This window comes from Ambystoma mexicanum, chromosome 1p (genome assembly GCF_040938575.1).
Source record: "Ambystoma mexicanum isolate Mex_15411 chromosome 1p, UKY_AmexF1_1, whole genome shotgun sequence".
NCBI classification, from domain to species: Eukaryota; Metazoa; Chordata; class Amphibia; order Caudata; family Ambystomatidae; genus Ambystoma; species Ambystoma mexicanum.
In genome coordinates this window covers 226,214,050-226,234,460 of record NC_090921.1, presented here as the reverse complement: position 1 = coordinate 226,234,460, position 20,411 = coordinate 226,214,050, and the positions used below count along the sequence as shown (strand labels likewise).

The 20,411-nt window shown below is 47.8% G+C and overlaps 1 protein-coding gene across 1 annotated transcript in view; it reads right to left on the bottom strand.

Moving 5' to 3' along the window:
• Positions 1-20,411, bottom strand: part of LOC138568202 (NXPE family member 3-like) — a 237,988-nt gene that overhangs the window by 123,951 nt on the left and 93,626 nt on the right. The gene's annotated exons all lie outside the window — the stretch shown is intronic.

Here is a 20,411-nt window from a genome sequence, read left to right as displayed (position 1 = left end):
GCACCTTATTGGACAGTCCCCACAGTCCCATTTCCATTGGCGGGCATGGTGAGAAGTGCAGATTGTGGCACGTGTGCTTTCCCAAGTACTGCAAGGGCCACACCCCAGTAAAGCAGGAGGAGTCCTTCTTCCTATTGCCACACATTCCTGTGACGCACACCCTGAGAACCTGATTGGACAATCCCCACAGTTCCATTTCCATTGGCCGGCATGGTGAGAAGCACATCATGTGGCACGTGCACTTCCCCAACTATTGCGAGGGCTTGGCCCGAGTGAAGCAGGAGTCTCTCTTCCTATTGCTGCACACCCTAATCACCTGATTGGACAATCCCCATGTTAGGGAGAATTCTCAAGAATGTGCTAATTTCCCTTACCTTTTGAGACCCCCAGCAACTTTTCTGATTTCTAGGTTTTGGGTTTTTTACCTGGAAAGAGTGTGAGCCTATTTTCCCACTCTTTCATGCATTTTGGTGTGTGTTTTACTTTTGTGTTCTTTGGTTATGGAGTTTTAAAGCAACTCCATAGGGATAATTTTTTTCTGTGTGTCACACAACACCTTCAGTGCAGTGGCACAGGGATGTCTTTCAGACTTCCCAAGGTTTAAACACCTTCTATGGGACTGACTACCGTCTCCCAGAGCATGTAAAGTTAAATTGACTTTACTAGTCTCTTTAAATTTACAGACCCAGCACACCCTATCTTCCTATAGAGTGCTGGAGGGGCTGCCTAGCATCCCCTGAGTCAAAACACTCATGTAACAGTCAAATGTTACCCTTTCCTACTTGAAATGGCTGGTGGCTGTGGTTTAGAACAAACTACCATGATTTTTCCCGACCGCGAACAACGGTAGCTAAAAATCAGGTCAGCCATGTTTTTCAATATGGCGCCCAAGACCTATCTTTTTGCAAAGGTCCTTCTTGTGTTTAAGTCTGCGCGCCAAACCAGGTTTGGTCCCTTTGTTTGTTGGCCTTTGGTGGGCTTCAGTTCTGAAGCCCTCCTCTGTGGCCCGAGTGTCTAGGGTGGACAGGATGTGACAGAGGTGCCCGAAACTCCCTGTGGTTAGTCTCCTAGGAGACCTGAATGCACTCTGGCGTGATTGGTCGGCTTGCTGTCCGGCAAGGACAGCCACCCTGCTGTGTGACAGCCAGGCTGAAATGAATGGGGAAAAAAGTTTAAAAGCAGGAATCTGGGACTTGGAAAGCAGAGTCGACCACTGGAACGAAAGAACCAAAGACGAGCTGAAGGAAGACGACTGCTGCAACTCCTGGATGACCGGTGAAGCCCTGCTGCAGGTCCGAATTGCCTGAAACTCCATTTACAGAGAAGACCTTCAAGGCTAACTTCTTCCCTTGAGTTTGGTGGGAACAACCAACTCGCAAGCCGCCTGGACACCATCCCCTCCTGGTCAAATTTTCTGCAGAATGCTGTGGAAAACCAGATAGCCAGTGGGAAGGATACCAGTTTGTGATCTTTAAGGCACTCGCACCTTAATCCGACGTTTTGCTTGTGGCCTCTTCCCTGGGCAGTGCAGGAACCTCCCGACGTCCTCCTTCTTGTCCCCATGACGGAAGCTCAGGAACAGTGAGATCAGCTCGAAACTGCCAGGACCAACTGCCTCAGCTTCAGCTCCTCTTCACTTTAAAGGTACCGTGCAAATGCGGTCAAGAAATCCTTTTGGCCGTGGTGAAAGTTTGTGAAACGTTCCCATCTTTGAAGGCTTGTCCTACCCTAAACATGCATCTAACTTTTCGTCTGACCAAATTCTTCTAAGATCCGTGGCAAAGACTTAACCGTTTACTACCAGAACTGTGCTATCCTATACAAAGACTCTGAACCACTGACTTTGGTCCAGGCCTTGAATTGAATTGCTGGTTGTACTTAACTGAAACCCTTTGCCCTGCCTATGAAAGTATGTGTGCTTCATTTCTTATAACCTTGTCTTTTTACCCCTTTTTAAAGTAACTGAAGTGCCATTTTGCTCCCACTTCAGGAGAGCTAAACTTGTTCAGTAACTTATTGGTTGTGTATTGTAGTATACTCGTGTGTGAAATTGAGCTGCTTTTGCTAGTGCAATGTTTTCCAACTGACTGTGTAAATAAATGTATATTCTTTTACCAAGAAACCTTGAGTAAGTTTTTGTTTGAACCACTGTGATTGCTAGTCCTTTGTGTAACCTGTTGTACGGCTCACTAAACTCTTGAGATAAGTCTGGCTACTCAGCCACTCCTACCACATTACTTTCTAGTGCAGGCTTGTACCAAAGGTGAAATTGTACTGACACTTGTAGTCTTAATTGCATGTAGTGTTCCCCGAGGGTACGGCATGTGATTCTGCCTAACACCCTACAGTCCCATTTACATGGCCGCCACCCTCAAAATCCCCAGATGTGGCTTTCGTTCTGCATGCGGGAGAATACATTGCAACAAGGGTAGGGGGAGTTCGTTGTAAGCGGCAGCTGTGAAAAGAGCTTTTTGTTTACGTAGATGCTTCGAGAGAAACACCTTTTTTCGGTTGTATTTGATTTTGTGTTTTGTTGTGCTTACATTGTTACAGTCAACTCTGTACTGCATCTTGTAGATGGGCAAACAAAAAAGCATTACCAATGGGGGACAATGAAATGCCATTTGCTTGGAAAAACTCCTCATTTCCACAACTAATGAGGTCATTGTTGCAGAACATCCCACCAGCAAACAAAAAAATATGCATGCTTCTGTTGATGCTACACCTTCCTGCCTCTGGCTCGGAACAACATCCATGAGCATTGTCCCATACTCTTTGTGGTGTTATGGAGGAGAAAAGGACCTTGGCAGTGGGGAAAAAGGCCCTTAACTACATGTAGCAACCTCTTCAGTCGCTGGAACAAACCTAAACAAGCCACATAACCCATAAGCATGGCGCCGTAGTGGATAACGACATCGACAGTAGCAAAAGTGGCAATTTCTCTGCAAAGTGCAAGCACAACGCCGAAACTGCAGACATCTAGAGCGCACCACAATGCCTCCACTCATTCCAAACTGAAATTGCAGTCAAAGTGTCTTTCCAGGGCATAGTTGTGCAGATCTATGACAAAGGGATCACCTATAGTCAACGCAATGGGTTTCGCCATGTCAACCACCCTCAGTACGCAGAGTATAATTTGCAACAGTTTAACCGCCCCTTCCTGTGAACCACTCCTCCAGTACCTGATTGGATAATCCCCACAGTGCCATGTTAATAGGCCAACAGGGTGAGAAGCGCAGATTGTGGCACGTGTGCTACCCAAAGAACCGCGAGGACCGCACACCTGTAAAGCTGGAGTAGTCCTTCTTCCCTTTGCATCTTCTCTGCAGCACTACCTCATTGGGTTACGCATAAGTGGGCACACACATCCACCAATTGCATCCAAGCCGCCATCATCCAAAACTGTCACTCCTGTACAACACTTCAAATGTACCGTTACTCATTCACAGTACAAGTGCCGTGCCATTCCAAAGCATGTCCACTACAAAGTTCAGTGAAAGTATGCACGATTTTTCCATCCACATACATGCACATAGCCACCCAGGATGTGGCACGTGTAGTCCTATTAGTCTCGGGACGATAGCTCAGTGGCAACGTGCTTGCCTTTGAAGTACAAAGACACGGAGCAACACAGGTTCGATCCCCGGGTCCGCGCTTAGAAACCTCTGGGTATTAAGCGTGTTCTAAATATAATATCATATCCTGAAAGTACCATGGAATCCATTACCTTTTCACGATAGTGAGGGGGGGTGGCGGGGGAAGCAATATCAAGCAGGGTAGGGGATTGGGTCTTCCATCGTAGCTGTAGAAAGGTATTTTTGTTTGCACCTCCTCACATTTTTACCACATTCTGCTCAATGCTTCTTGCACAGTATAAAAGAAAACAGCATTGCCAATGGCGCTCAAATAAAAGCCATTTCTACAGAACCACTACATATTTTGCGACCTCATGATCTCATAGTGGGTGGAGAACATGCCAGCAGTCTGCATAAATTCACACATGCTTTTGTTTATAACACAACTTCGACCTCTGGCTGGGGACAAATTACGCCGGCGTGGGCCCATACTCCTCTTGGTATTATGCATGAGAAAACGACCTTGGCAGTAGGAAGAATCTGCCACACTGCGTTCAACAACCTCTTTAGGAGACAGATTAAACATGCACACGACATGTAACCCAAATGTAGACTTCCATAGTGTACCACGACAAAGTCAACATTCGTGACGGGGGCCACATATCTGCAAAGGCGGACCATCCCACCAAAACTGCAGTGATACTGACAGCCCCAGAAAGCGTCCACTCCTTCCAACGCAAATAATTACCAGCAACGCCTCTTTGCACAGCTGTGCAGATGGTGCACAAAGGTATCACCGATGATAAGCACTGTGCATCTCTTCATCTCTACCAACCTCACAACACAGTATTGGGAAACAATGGTCTTGCCCCTTCCTGTGAACCACACCCTAAACACCTAATTGCCTATTTCCCACAAATCCATTTCCATGGCCACCATGCTCATAATGGCAGCATGTGGCACGTGCGCTTTCCCAGCTACAATGAGGGCCACATCCCAGTAAAGCAGACACAATACTGCTTCTCTTTGTGCTGGCATTTTTCCCCAGCACTCCCTCATTGCATGCACCAATCACATACAAAACCTGTGCATTGCCAGCTAACATTATGCACAAACGTAACATATGTAGCAGCACTTCTACCCAACTCCCCCACACCATAAAACACCCATTCAGGAAAACATGTCACAATTGGCAGAATCCAATCCACAAACATACCACAGCCTGCACCACCCCTACCCACTGCCATTCACTAAGTATTGTGTCACTCGCAACCTAAGCACAAAATCTTTACAACATTGGGCCTACTTCAATAAATCTGCACAGAGTAGAGTAACTATGCTTATATAAGCTGTTCTTAAACCATACTCTCTTCCATACTCACAGTATAGAAACGCTGCATCCTGTGGCCACACTGCACAACTTCTCACTACACCATCTCCTGGCGTACGCCAAATACTGTAGCATGTTGCAACTATCACCACAACCATGGAATGCACAATACATGCTTTTTAACTGACTTGTGCTGCTGTAGCACATCTACAATGTACTCCACTCCCATTCTACAAAGATCATAACCCTGTGCCTGATGCACTGTCAAACATGCATTGCTGCAGTGGGTGTGCTCCTTGCACACATTCACTGCATCGTTATGCAACCATGCATGTCAGCATGTCACCAAGTACCACTATGCACATACGCACCACTGGCACCAGCACTCCTAACCAACCTCTGCACCACAAGGGAGCTATACAGCGTAAAATGCAACAATTACCATAATCTACAGACATTGCACTGTCTTCGGCACCCCTACGCACTTTCATTCACATACTATGGTCTTACCCACTTCCACTCAGAAAGTATTCTGTCACTGCCAACCGAACCAGAAAATGTTCACAACATTGCCCCTACTCCAACCAATCTGCACACAGCACACTATCCAAACACATATAAACTACACTTCAACCATACCCTCTTCCATAATGACAGTATGCAAACACTGCACCCAGTGCCCACACTGCGTGACTTTTCACTGCACCATCTCCAACTGAAAAAGTGGTATTCCTATGGGTTTAGCAACTTAACCATAACTACATGTCTGCTACCGCGGGCCATGTAATAGATAGTGCAGGCTTAGAGTAGCACTTTGATGAAAACATTTTCTTTTTTTTTAAAACTATTTTTTATTAACTTTTTCAATACAACCAGTACCGAATAACAACATAACCAATATACCCCATACAAATCTCTGCACCAACGTAGAGCAGCAAAACCCCCCACCTTCTTCCATATTCTATATTCCGTGAGCTTCTGGACCACCGTATATGGAGGCCACATCCATTGCCTCGTGATCCAAACCAGCACTCCCAACTTTATAGCAAACCCAGTCCCCATCTTAACCTCACCACTACAATGTTCATGGACAGTTCCTGGGGATTATGACCCCATGTGAGTGGTGGGGGTATCCTCCTCATTATCCCGCACCGGGGAAGCCTCCATGCAATCTGTCTCATTGGATATGTAACTTCTATAGGCCACCCAGTATTCCCTGGGTCTACCACTAGCTGGAAGTGTCTGGTTATATTGTGTCTCCTTTCGCTCACAAATCGACATTACATTTAGCCAGTGTTGTAAAGTAGGTTCTGTAGCCGCCCCCCATGTATGCGCCACTAAGGATCTAGCAAGAACGGAGGCCATGCCAACCAAGCGTTTCTCACTATGTGAGTCCAACTCGATCGGTGCCAGAAGCCACGTCTCAGGGGAAAATGGGATTGGGACTTCCACCATCCTTTTCATGACTTCGGCTACTGCTACCCAGTAATGCTGAATCCGAGGGCAGGACCATGCCACATAGAAAAAAACAGCAGAGGCCTGATGACATCTTTTGCAGTTCGTGGACCTATGTGGAAACATTCTATGCAGATACAAAAGAGAATAATACAAATGGTGCACAAATTTGAAGTGGATCAGACGGAACCTGTTACTAATTGAGCTATGCTTAATCTGTCTAAGGATAGAGCATCATTGACCCTCCGATAGTTCCCTTGCCAGGCAGCCCTCCCCCTTAACCTTGAACTGGGGCGGGGCCTGTGGTTCCAGAGACCGCACCAGACCATATAAAGTCGACACTGCTGTCCTGGATGATGTTTGTGCTATAGCGTATTCCACCACAGGAGAAATCAGAGACGCTGTCGGAAAGTCGGGCCATCTTACCCTTAAAACCTCTCTAAGGCGGAAGTACAGCAGTAGGGTGACCGGAGAGCACTCACCCCTAACCTTAAGATCTTCCCAAGCTATAAATTGGCCCCCTGGGGTCACATCTCCCAATGTGCAGATCTGGAGGTTCTGAAATTGCTGAATAAAAATGTGTTCATGTGTAAGGGGCATTCCGCAAACTCTGTATATGGACATTGAGGCAGAGTACCAGGGTCCCAACCCAGCCCACCTAGCCAATTGGTCTCATGCCCTAAGGGTTACCTCCAAGGGTTGCACCTCTGCTCTTAAGTGACCCTCCCGAGTCCCTCACAAGAGGCCTCAAGAGGCCTCGAAGAACATCAAGACGTGAGTGAGGAAAACTTCTGGTGGGGGGCCACCAGGTGGAATATTGGATCTGGGCTACTAAATAGTATGAAAAAAGATTGGGAACATCTAGCCCCCCCGCCCCGGCAGTATGGGTACACACTGAACGCAGAGAGACACAGGGCTGCTTCCCGACCCAGAGCAGCTTGTTCATCATTGACTTTATGCGATTCCAAAAAACTGTGGGTGGCCAAATCGGGACGTTATTGAATATATATAAAAATTTCGGTAGAATAAACATTTTGGCTAAGGAAATACGGGCTGCCTCAGAGATAGGAAGAAGCACCCACGTGTCTACTCTGTGTTCCAAGCACTGCAGAGCAGTAACATAGTTCTCCTCATATAGTTTAGATGGGGAAGTGGACACCTGTATGCCTAAGTCACGTATTCCCTGCGGACATCAAGCAAATGCCTCCCCTACATCCTGTGAGGACACCCCCGTCGTGAGGGGGAGCACTTTGGATTTGGTCCAATTTATTTGAAGACCCGATAAGCTGCCAAATGTGGAGATCTCTTCCATCATGGGACGTAGATTGATCTGAGGATATTTAACATATAGCAACATAGCGTCCGCATAGAGCGAGATGACAGATGTATATATGGTCACCCCACGATGGGAGTGAAACTCCCTCAGGACACAGGCCACTGGTTCGATTACCAAAGCAAATAAAAGCGGGGAGACGGGGCATCCCTGCCTAGTCCCCCGTGTGGGGTGGATGGGGGCTGACTGGATCCCGTTAGTGTAAATCAAGGCACGTGGGGCCGTGTAAAGAAGGCAAATCCAGTCAAGAAACCGGATACCGGCGCCAGAGCGGTGGAGGACCTCAAACAGAACAGGCCATTCAACAGAATCGAACGCTTTCTCTGCGTCCAGGGCCGCCACCGCTATAGGGACCTTGGGGTTTACGTTATGCATCAGAGTGAACAGTCTTCGCAGATTGTTCTGTGTAGAGTGACCTGGTATAAACCCTGCTTGATCTGGGAGGATCAGATCCGGCATATGAGGAAGAAGCCTGTAGGCAAGCAGTGTTCCCAAGATCTTATTGTCCGTGTTCATCAGCGACAAAGGTCGATATGATGAGCATTTTTTGGGGTCTTTGTTAGGTTTGAGCAGCACCATAACCAGGGTCGTCCTGACCGATTCCGGGAGTACCCCAGAGGAGGCCGCCTTCTCATACATACTGAGGAGGTGTGGGATGAGAAGATCCGGGAAGGCTTTGTATTGTTCTGCCGTGATGCCGTCCGTGCCCGGTGCCTTACCATTTGGGAGGGACTTAATAATCTTAAGGAGCTCCTCCTCTGTGGGGTATCATTGAGAAGCGCCCCGAGCTCCGGATCCATCCATCCCAGAGCGATCCTATTGAAGTAGTGATATTGTCATGTCCTGCAGTGCCTTAAGTAGCATAAAGTCTCTCGTAGTATTGCCAGAAAATTTCATTTACCCCATCCGCATCCCTAATGGGGTCCCCTTCGGGGGACTCTACTTCTATTATAGGGTCCAAGTGTCCGTCCTGTCTGATGGTCCAGGGAAGGGTTCTGCTCGGACGGTACCCCTCTCCATATCTTGCCGCTCCAATGGGGTCACCCAAGAATCTATCCTCGCTATCCATTAGCAAGTGTACCTCGCGTCTTTTAGCTAACAAGGCAGCCTGGATTGTGGGAGAGTCCATTCCGCCTTGGAGTAGCTCCATGTTTTTGATTTCTTTTTCCTTAGATGCAGTGGCATTGTGAATGCTCTTCAAAACTCCTCCCTCCTGCGAAATGTACCAGCCCTGCAGGTACACCTTAAATGTTTCCCACACTACCCCCTGGCTTGGGACCGAGTCCTTATCTAGCTAGTAAAATTCAAGATGGCTCTGTGTACTCCCTCCCGGAACACCACATCTTCAAGGGCGCATGCCCGGAACCTCCATCTGAGTTGCCTGGGAGGGGAGGCTGGTCGCGTGAATTGTACTAGTACAGGGGAGTGGTCCGACAGGGTTTGGGGGAATATCACCGCCCTGCTGGACGAACGGATCAATTCTGGGGTTATATGAATATAATCTATCTTAGAAGAACTACCATGTACGCTAGAGTGGAAGGTGAATTCCCGATCATTGTGGTGATGGAATCGCCAAACATCAATCAGGGAATGGTCACCTGCTATGGAATGCCATTTTTGAGCCGATCGAGCAGGTGTCCTTAGAACTATTGTGGACCTATCCGCTTGTGAAATGAGAGCCAAATTAAAGTCCCCCGCCCAGACCACGTCATATCCCGGGAATGTGCGCAAATGTTCAGAGCATGCTTGAAAAAACTTGGAAGAGTCATAATTAGGACCATATACATTTATGAAAAGGACAGGTCAGGCTGCAATTTCTCCAGCCACCAGTATAAACCAGCCCTCAACATCAGAGACCTGTTTATGCAATTTAAACTCCAGCGAGCGATTTATATAGACCGCCACCCACGAGAGAGAGTGGAAAAAGAGGACCCATCCCTGTGAATGCCCCACCAGTCAAGGGGGGGATTGTATGCCCCTTCCCTAAATGGGTCTCCTGTATGCACAATACATTAACATGGTGATTCTTCACATAATTAGAGATGAGGCGTATCTTTTTCCCGTTAGCGAAACCCTGAATATTCCATGTGAGCAAATTAATGTTAGTCTTAACGGGAGCGATACGCTCCTGAGGGAGGGTCATGACATGTCCGGATTCCAGATTCTGACCTTATATGAAGCCCCAAGGAAGATACTGGGTACATGAAAATTGAGACACTTTAACAAAATATTGCGTGCAGATATATCCATAGTTCTGAAAGAAGGTTCCCTTCCTTCCCACCCCCCCAAACAAACCCCACCAACTTGTCTCCAACAACCCCTGAACACCCCCCACCCACGCCAGAAACTCCAAACTACCGGCCATCATATCCCTCCCACATAACATCAAATGTAAAACTTTAACCCGATCAAGTGCCATTGGGCATGTGGGGTGCTGGTGGCGATGTGCTTCATTTAGGCGAAAAGCTCTTCTACCACATATACAATTTTGATTTAGTGTTGCCATCCACAAAATAAAGATATAGCCTATGTCAGGCACTGCCCTAGGCGACCTCTAACAGAGACCCCAGACTAGAACTTGAATATACTGAAAGAACGGGTTCACAAGATTAACTAGGGAGAGTGATGAGGCAAGGCCCCTGGATACGGGATCTCAGAAGCGAATCTCTCTGCTGATTCCAGCGATGTAAAGAATAAGGTGTTCCCCTGAGGCACCACTCTGAGTTTAGCGGGGAATATCATAGAGTAGCAAATAGTTTTCTTTTTCAGGGAATTTTTTGCCGCTTGGAAGGGTTTACTTAAGTCTTGGACATGTGGACTAAAATCTGGAAATAACCAAATTGTTCCAGATCCCCATCGTAGGACCCCTTTGTCCCATGCAGCCCGAAGCAAAGTGTCTCAATTTCGATAGTTAAAGATGCAGGCAATTATAGCCCTCTCAGTGGCCCCAGGAGGGGGTCTGACTGCCAGGGACCGGTGGGCCCGCTCCATCATAAACAGATCCGTGACCGGTGGATTTCCAAGGATCTCTCTGAGCAATTTCTCCACGAATGACTCCATATTATCTATCGGGGTGGATTCCGTTACCCCATTATTCGTATATTATTTCTTCTTGATCGCCCTTCCAAATCATCGTTCTTGGCTACCACCTTTTTAACCGTTTGTTGTAGGGAGGCTACCTCCCACTGAGGTTTTGCCCATGTATCCTCACCCTTCCCAAATCCGGTGCTCTGCCTCAGGCATCCTGCCACACAATTTCACAATTTGGACTGCAGAAACATCCACTTTACATGTTAGCACGTCAATTTTAGCGCTCAAGCTGTCCGTGCTACTTTTAAGCGCCAGTAATGTTTGATTGAGAGACGAGATATCCAGCTGGGAGGGACTAGTCTCGTCTCTCTGCTGCGGCTGGTCAGACTTAGCATATTGGTCCATCTTTGACTGCCTCTACTGGTTCCCCATTACGGGGGGCACCCGTCGAAGGAATGTGACTAGAGATCCGGCAGGTCCAGAAACGCTGGGGGAGAGGGGAGGGTGGTGGTGACTTCTGCAGGGGAAAGAGAATGAGAGAGAAAAAAAAAGAAAAAAAGGGAGCCCCCAACGCCCGCAAGAGTAGCTGTATCTAGGGAGTGCTCTGCAGGGGAACAAGTCTTGTAGAACTGAGTCTCTGGGTTACCTAGGATATCAATACTGTCCCACTGCTGAGCGTCTTCAATCAAAGCCAGTCAGTATCCACGATATGGCAGCATGAATAAAGGTATACAGCTGAAAAAGGGGGCAGAGATAACAAATCCCAGTCGCACTCCCAGGCACGACCCTCACAGACAGAGAGTAATCAGGGACACCACTGCTTCTGATGTCAGCCACGGATCAGGTCACTTTGTATGTCCCCCAGAGGGTACCGCCCGGGACCCGAGGGCGGCCCAGGGCCCCAGATGTACATAGTAGCAGCCCTCCAATATTTAAGTGCGGCGGGGGCCAGCGGCCATCACAGTCCCCCGCTCCCAGCCTCTGGATCACCAAGCACTGCCCGCCAATGCAGGTGGACTCACCGGACACCAATGGATCACCGGGGGGGGTCCCCGCCACCTGCTCTCCGCTTTTCCGCCACTCAGGCACTCTAGGAAGCCGCCGGCCGCATGACGGAGCCGGGAAGGCATCCGCTGCCCGCAGGGGCGGTGCTCCAAGCCGGGAGTCAGACAAGCACTCGCTCAGGCCGTCCGGACACCGCAGACTCCACCAGGCGTCCGATCCATGGGGCATACTCCTGCTACTCCAAGGGCAAAGCGGCTCGGAGGTGTTATGAGCCCAGGTGGGAGTCCTCCTGCTAGCTGCAACCTATGACGGTTCAATCTTCAGGCACCTCACATGTTCCGACAAAATCCACCCAGCTACCATGGGATGGCAACCCAATTCTATATCTATTCTTCTGCCATATAGCTGAGCCTCTGCCGGAGCACTCTCAGGCCACGGCCATCTTGCTAGCCGAGCAACAGCGTCCCCCTCTTTGATGAGAACATTTTCATGTAGCCACATTATTTTGACCATGAGATGCTGCACAAACTAACAGTCCAGTGTGTGGATTCTAGTGTACACTGGATTATCAGAAAACAAGAAGTGACCAGGAGAGGATGGTGGGAGCCTTTGGACAATCTGGACAGCGCACTGTACAGCTGGTTTTACACTAAATTAGCACCAGGGTGTGCTGAGCAAACAAATAGGTTGCTCGGAAAGCATGCTGCATCCAACAGTATAGGCCCGCATTCTGGGTAAGCTGTTGGCTTCTCTGGCTCGCTCACCTTGTTCTCTGCTTTTCTTCACCACCTGTCATCACCATTAAGTAAATGTTTAAAGAATGGATACTTACCTGCCCCCTCTTCCAATGCTTTCTCTGGATCTGTGCCTCCCCCATTGCTTACTGGGCACGATACAAATAGAAAAGGTGCTCTTTCAAAAGTTCCAGTTGCCTTTTCCGTGGCTTTTCCGTGGCTGCCATCTTGTTCGTAGTTTTTGTTTCCAAGAGGAAACATCTTTTCATGCCCTACATAAACCTCCAAAAAAAAGTCAATGGCGTAATGCTGGGGTGCCAATGACAATAAGCCCTGGAGTAGTGGGCTGTTCTGGGTCCTATCATCCTCATTAACTAATTCAGTGGGCAGTTAACTCCTGGTAGCGTCTACACACCAGCCATTATTGCCTTCAAATACAAAAAAGGATGCGCAATATCACACTATGGCAGCGTTCCATTCAAGATTCCAGTGTTCTGCTGTTGACACTCAGCTTTCCTTCAAGCTTCCCTCTTCTTCCTCCTCCTCCTCCTCCTCCTCTCTACTTCTCTCTCATTCCTGACTGTCTGACTGCTATTCAGGCATGGTGCATGACTAACGATCACGGTATTAATGCCAGCAAGACTGACAACCTTCTCATTAGAGAAAGGTTCCATGCTCCCTGCTTCCCTTCGTCTCTCTGGCCAAGGTCCTTGGGTCCTCTCTCCTCACCTTCTAGTAAGGCAAAAAGCCGTGGTGTCATCTTTGACTCCTCTCTTTCCTTCTCCTCTCACATCACGGACCTTACCAAGAAGGCTGACTTTCCTCAGAGGTATTCTCCCCTTCCTTACATTCTCCCAGAAACTCAATGTCTCCAGAGCTCTGGTTCTCACTAGGCTAGACTACTGTAAAAGCCTCTTCCTCAATCTACCTCTTTCTACTCTTCACCCCATTCAACCAATCCAGACTAGGACTGCAAGACTTATCCTTGGCCTCAAGCCCAGGGACCCCATCTCTCCAGCCCTTAAATCTCTCCATTGGCTCCCGGCGGCTGCAAGGATCAAATTCAAGACCCTCTGCATCATCCACAAGGCCTTCTGGGACCTGGGAACCCGCTATATCCAACTCTCTTTCTCCCTAAATACCTCCCTGCTTACCTGGGAACCCGCTATATCCAACTCTCTTTCTCCCTAAATACCTCCCTGCTAGAGCCCTTTGGTCCTCTAGCTTAAAAGCTCTGCAGATCAGACGTTTTTCCAAGCTGAGAGTGGGGGGTAGATCTCACTTTCGGCTGGTGCCTCCTTCTGGAATGGCCTCCCTGCCCCTTTCAGCCGGACTTCTTCAAGTTCTTGAAGCTTGATAAGACTTTGCTCTTTTCTACCTCCTTCCTCCTCCACCGCCGTACCCAACTGCCTCCTCCTGCTGCTGTGACTGGCAGCCTGGTTCACTTATGAGTCACACCGTGCACCAGGCCCTCCCTGGTTAGTCTTCACCAGCACCCCCTAACCAGCAATACCCTTCCGGGCCCTTTCCTTGACCAGCTTGGTGGGATGGGCACCTTCCCCCTGATTCTGGTCCAACCCCCATCCAGCCCTCCCTTGTCCCCTCCTGACCCCCAACCTGAGCACTTGTCTGGCCCCTGGTCCGGGCCCCCCCTGAGCACTTGTCTGGATCCTGGGTCAGGCCCCTTCCCACCCAACCCCTTCCCGCCCCAGCCCGTCACCTGCATCTTATTTCCCTCACCCCCCCTAAACTCCTCTACCCCCAGCACTTCTTTCTGTTCTTCCACGAATGTCACAAGGCCTAGCAGGACCGTTACTGTTGTTTACATCCCCTGTTCTGCCCCTCTCTTGTTGGCTTGTGGCACCTAGAAACACTTTTTGCTGTACAGTGCGCCTTATAAATGCTCAATAAATAAATTAATAAAGATGTTATGTGCAACACCTTACTCAACTTGAAAAGGCCTTTGTCTCCTGAACTGCCTCCATGACCCCTTTATCCATTGAGCAACAGAAGAAAAACAGAAAGGCAGTGTTCTCTGTCAAGTAATGTTCAATAGTGTCCCAATTTGCTTTTCATCTTGCCGTTTTTCGGCACAGAACGATTGCGATTTATCTAGGATCCTAGGATTTGTTGGATATGTGGTGAAGCAGGGACTAGATTGCCAGCACTGAAGATCAGCAACTTTACCACTAAAGCAGATCTAATAGCAGAGGCTGCTTTTGGTCTTGTTGCAACTGTCTTTGGGGATGGAAGGAGTTTCTAGCTCGCATCGAATAGCAAAGAGTTTGCGTGAGCTAGAACTGTAGTTGGCGATTCTTTCATTGTATGTGGATTTTTTGGCCAGGAGGAGGGCGTTTATGTAGGTTTTGGCTATTGAGAGGGCATTGCCTTTATTTGCGTCAGATGGTGCATTCTTCCAGGAGGTTTTGACTTCACGATTTTGTAGTCACAGGATTTTCAGGGCTGGAGTGAACCAGGAGATGCGGTGCAAAAGGGGCCTGGCTTTCCGTTCAGTGAGCGGTGTCGCAGTGTTGATGGCTTTTCCTATGGTTGAGTTGTAGATGTCAGCCAGAGCTGTTGGGTTGTCTGAGTAAGAGGTGATTTTGGATAGAAGTGTAAGGATATTTGTTGCTGGGATAATTTTTGAATTGCGCGAGAGGTTGTGAAGCTTAAGGTGGCCGGTGTTCGCGGGCAGGGGTGTCCTTTTGTGTGGGATGGGTGAATGATTTCACTTTTTGGTCTGACCATGGATAAGATTCGTTAGAGGTAATGGGACAGTTCATTTTGACAATCCAGTGAAGTATCCGACCCTTAGAGTGGGTGGGGATGTGGATGTATTGGGAGAGTCCTAGTGCGATTAGAGAGTTGGTAAGGGAGAGGGCGTTGCTGTCATTGGTGTCGTTAAATCCCAGGTTCAGGTCGCCTAGGAGAAGAATTTGTGAGGAGGGCTTGGTGTTCGAGGCTAGGATTTGTAGAATGTCTTCTTCAAAGGTGTATATTGGGCTGGGTGCCCTCTAAATTATGTGGGTGGTTAGTGTCGAGGTATGAGAGTGGGTGATTTTGAGGGACAGTACTTCATTGGTGGTGGGCATGACTATGTTGATCTCTCTAATGACTAGTGAGTCTTTGGCAATCAGGGCTACACCTCCCCCTTTGGAGTGGGATCTTTACTGAAGATAGTGTAGTTAGGTGGGATGGCTAGAGTTAGGGCCGGGCCTGCACCTGTGTGTAGCCAGGTTTCTGATATCGCAAGTAAGTCAAGATCTTGTGTTGTGATGAGGTCTGCGATATCCAGTGCATGTACCGTTAGGGATCTAGCATTGATTCGTGCTCACTTTAAGGGGCATGAGGGTTTTGTGAGTGTTGGTTTTGTTTTGCGTTTAGTTGTTGGTTTTTGTGTGTGGGTGCTGCGTGTTGCTGTGGGGGCATTGCATAATGTGTCCAGCAGCATTATGGCATCACATGGGGTTTCATGCATCATTGCAAAAGGGCCATTTCATGGTGTATTAGACATTATTGCAAGATGGGCAACACAGGGTTACCGGCATCATTTCAGGAGGGGCATGACATGGGGTTCCAGGCATCCTTGCATCAAGATTTTTTTTTTTTACCAATGGGGCATCACATAGCATATCGGCCATTTTTCCCAATGGGGCATCACATGGCATATCAGGCATTTTACCAATGGGGCATTACATTGCATATCAGGCATTTTTAACAATGGGGCATCACATGGCATATCAGGCATTTTTACCAATGGGGCATAATCTAGTGTAATCTGCATTTTCCAATGGGGCATCACATAGTATATCAGGCATTTTTACCAATGGGGCAACACAAAGCATATCAGACATTTTTACCAATGGGGCATCACATAGTATAACATGATTTTTTACCAATGGGACATCACATAGCATATCCAGCATTTGTACCAATGGGGCATCACCTAGCATAATCTGCATTTTCCAATGGGGCATCACATTGCATATCAGGCATTTTTACCAATGGGCCAACACAAGGCATAGCAGGCATTTTTACCAATGGGTCATCACATGGCATATCAGGCATGTTTACCAATGGGGCAACTCAAGGACTATCAGGCATTTTTACCAATGGGGCATCATATAGCATATCAGGCATTTCTGCCAATGGGGCAACAGAAGGCATATCAGGCATTTTTACCAATGGGGCATCATATAGCATATCAGGCATTTCTGCCAATGGGGCAACAGAAGGCATATCAGGCATTTTTACCAATGGGTCATCACATGGCATATCAGGCATTTTTACCAATGGGTCATCACATGGCATAACAGGCATTTTTACCAATAGGGGATTGCATAGCATATCAGACATTTTTACCAATGAGGCATCAGATAGGATGTCATGCATGTTTTTGGATGCAGCACACTGGGTTTTAGGCATCGCTATCATTCAGGCAGCACATATTCCCAATCGGGTGGTGTTAGGGAGAATTCCCCAAATGTACTAATTTTGAGACCCCCAGTAACTTTGCTGGATTTCTGGGATTTCATTTTTTACCTTGAAAGAGTGTGAGCCTTTTTTCCCCACTCTTTTGTGTATTTTGATGTGTGCTTTACTTTGTATTATTTGCTTATGGCGTTTTATAAGCAACTCCAGTGGCATCATCTTTTTCTGTGTGTCACACAGCACCTTCAGTGCAGTGGCACAGGGGTGTCTCTCAGGCTCCCCAAGGTTTAAATACCTTCCCTGGGACTATCTACTGTCCCCCAGGGCATGTAAACTTAAATTGACTTTACTGGTCTCTTTTAATGTACTGACCCAGCAAACCCTATCTTACTATAGAGTGCTGGAGGGGTTGCCTAGCTTCCCCTGAGTGAAAACACTCATCAAACAGTACAATTTTACCTTTTCCCATTTTAAATGGCTGGTGGCAGTGGTTTACATCAAATTCCGTGATTTTTCTCAACCGCTAACAACGGTAACTAAAAATCTGGGGTAGCCATGTTTTTCAATATGGCGCCCCAGACCTATCTGTAAAAACGGACTCCAGTCATCTTTTTTCACCATTTCTTTTAGGAAAAGTCCTTGTGTTTGTCTCTGCACGCCAAACCAGGTTTGGTCGTTTTGTTCATGCCCTTTGGCGGGCTTCTGTACTGAACTCCTCCTCTGGTACCAGAGGGTCTGGGGTGGACAGGATGTGACAGAGATGAAACTCCTTGTGCTTAGTCTCCTAGGAGACCTGAATGTACTCTGGTGTGATTGGCCGGCTGGCTGTCCGGCAAGGACAGCCACCCTGCTGTGTGAGTGACAGCCAGGCTTGGATGAATGGTGGGAAACTGTTTAAAAGCAGGTCTCTGGGACTTGGAAAGCAGAGTCGACCACTGGAACGAAAGAACCGAAGAGGAAAGGAAGGAAGAGGACTGCTGCAACTCCTGGACGACCGGTAAAGCCCTGCTGCAGGTCCAAATTGCCTGAAACTACGACAAAAGAGAAGCCCTTCAAGGTTAGCTTCTTCCCTTGAGTTTGATGGGAACAACCAACTGGCAAACTACCTGGATACTGTCCTATTCGAATGTTCTTCAGAGTGCTGTTGAAAAACACAAAGCCAGAGGGAAGGAAACCAGGGGGACTTTAGACTTTAAGGCACTCACATCTTAAACCAACGTCTTGCTACAGCTTTTGGCCTCTTCCCTGGGCGGTGCAGGAACCTCCTGACGTCCTCGTTCTTGTCCCCCTGACTGAAGCACAGGAACAGTGAGATCGGCTCTAACTGCCAGGAACAATTGCCTCAGCTACAGCTTTCTTCATTTAAAAGGTACTGTGCAAACGCGGTCTGGAAATCATTTCGGCCATCGAGAAAGTGCGTGAAACTTTCCTCAACTACGAATGCTTGTCCTTCCCTAAAGATTCCTCAAACTTTGCGTCTTGCCAAATCCTTTAAAAATCTGTGGCAAAGACTTAACCGTTACATACCAGAACTGTGCTATCCTATACAAAAGACTCTGAACCATTGACTTTGGCCCAGGCCCATTGAGAAGAATTGCTGGTTGTATTTAACTGAAACCCTTTGCCCTGCCTATGAATGTATTTGGGCTGTCTATTCTTATAACCTGGTCTTTTCCCTCCCTTCTTAAGTATCTGAAGTGCCGTTTTGCTCACACTTCATTTTTGAGCTAAACATTTTCAATTACTGACCGGTTGAATTTTTGTGGTATATTAGTGTGTGATATTGAGCTGCTTGTGCTAGTGTAATGTTTTATAAATGATTGAGTAAATAAATGTTTATTCTTTTACTAAGAACCCTTGAGTAAGTGTTTACTTGAATCACTGTATTGATGGGCCCTTTGTGTAACGTGTTCTACTGCTCACTTAAACTCTTGAGATAAGTTTGGTTGCTCAGCCATCGCTACCACTTCACTGTGTGTTACAGGCTTGTACCAAAGGTGAAATTGTGCTTTCACTTGTAATCCTAATTACCTGTAGTGTTCCCAAAGGGTACTGCAGGTTATTCTGCCTAACAGGTTGGTGAAGCAATGCCTCTGGCAGGAGGTTGCAATGTCATAAGGGCTGGCTGAGTGCAGTTTTGGGATATCTTGTGACGTTTAGTCTTCTTGGAGTTCAGCTTAATAGAATTGAATGGATGTCTGGATTTTGGGATGGCTGCAGTTCTTGTGTGCAGGCTTGGTGGTGGGCAGTGCTTTAAGTGGGGTAAGAAATTGAAGGGGGGCCCTCGTTTGGGGGCGTGGCATCCGCTGTGGGCGTGGCCTAAAAGTGCACAAATCATAGTAGGGTGCGCAAACAAATATATAAATGTAGTAGAGCATTTATATATTTGTATGCGTACTAGTATGGTTTGTGTATTTTTCAAGCCTTCTTTTATAAACATAGCAATGTTACATATTTCTATGTTTATAAAAGGTGGCTTGAAAGTGTACAAACCATAGTAAGTTACGCACACTTGTGTGCTTACCGTACTATGGTTTGTGTACTTTTCAAGCCACCTTTATAAACATAGACATTTGTAACATATTTCTATGTTCATAAAAGATGGCTTGAAACGTACAAGCCATCTTTTATAAAGCGTTGAGGACGGACAAAACCCAAGGTGGTTTTGTCTGTCGACAAAGCTTTATAAAAGATGCCTTGAACTGTGCACGTTTCAAGCGGTCTTTTATAAACGTAGAAATATTTCTACGTTTATAAAAGATGGCTTGAAACGTACACATTTCAAGGCATCTTTTATAAAGATTTGCCAAAGGAGACAGGCACCTCGGGCTCAGTGATCTCTGCTCTGAGCAGAGATCACAGAGCCCAAGGCGTCTTTCACCCTCTGGGAACCCGCGGGCTCCGTGATCTAATCTACATATTAGATCATGGAGCCTGCAGGTTCACGGAGGGTCAGTGACCTGGCGAGGGCAAACAAAGGAACTGTAACTTCCCTGATGACCCCTCAGATGGGGGGGTCATCAGGGAAGTTACAGTGACTGACAGAAGTGCCAGCCAGCCTCAGCGACGCTGTGGCTGGCTGGCACTTCTGTCCACTTGCCTAACGTTACACTGGCGGGCGCATCTCCCGTCGCGGCTGCGGCCGTGGCGGGATAATGCGTCCTGCCATGGCGTGGTGGGACCGGGGGGCCCCGGCAGGGCCCCGGCTCAGACCCACTTTTTGGAGACTGGCGGGGCCCGGCCCCGGCAGGCCCCGGCCCACTTAAAGCACTGGTGGTGGGCCTTTCTTAGCCACAGTGGTGGTGCTTTGGATGTGAGCGACTGTTCAGTTGTGGATAGAGAGTCCAGAACATTGTCAATGATCAAGTCGTATATGTCTGTGTCATGGGTGCAGAGGGGGTGAGCGTTGATGAGGGCACAATTGAGGGTGATAGGTTTAGGGGTGGTGGGAGGATGAGTGGGGGGTGTAGGCGGAAAGGTTGTCACGGGTAGTTTCTTTTCAATGGGGAGTGCAGGTG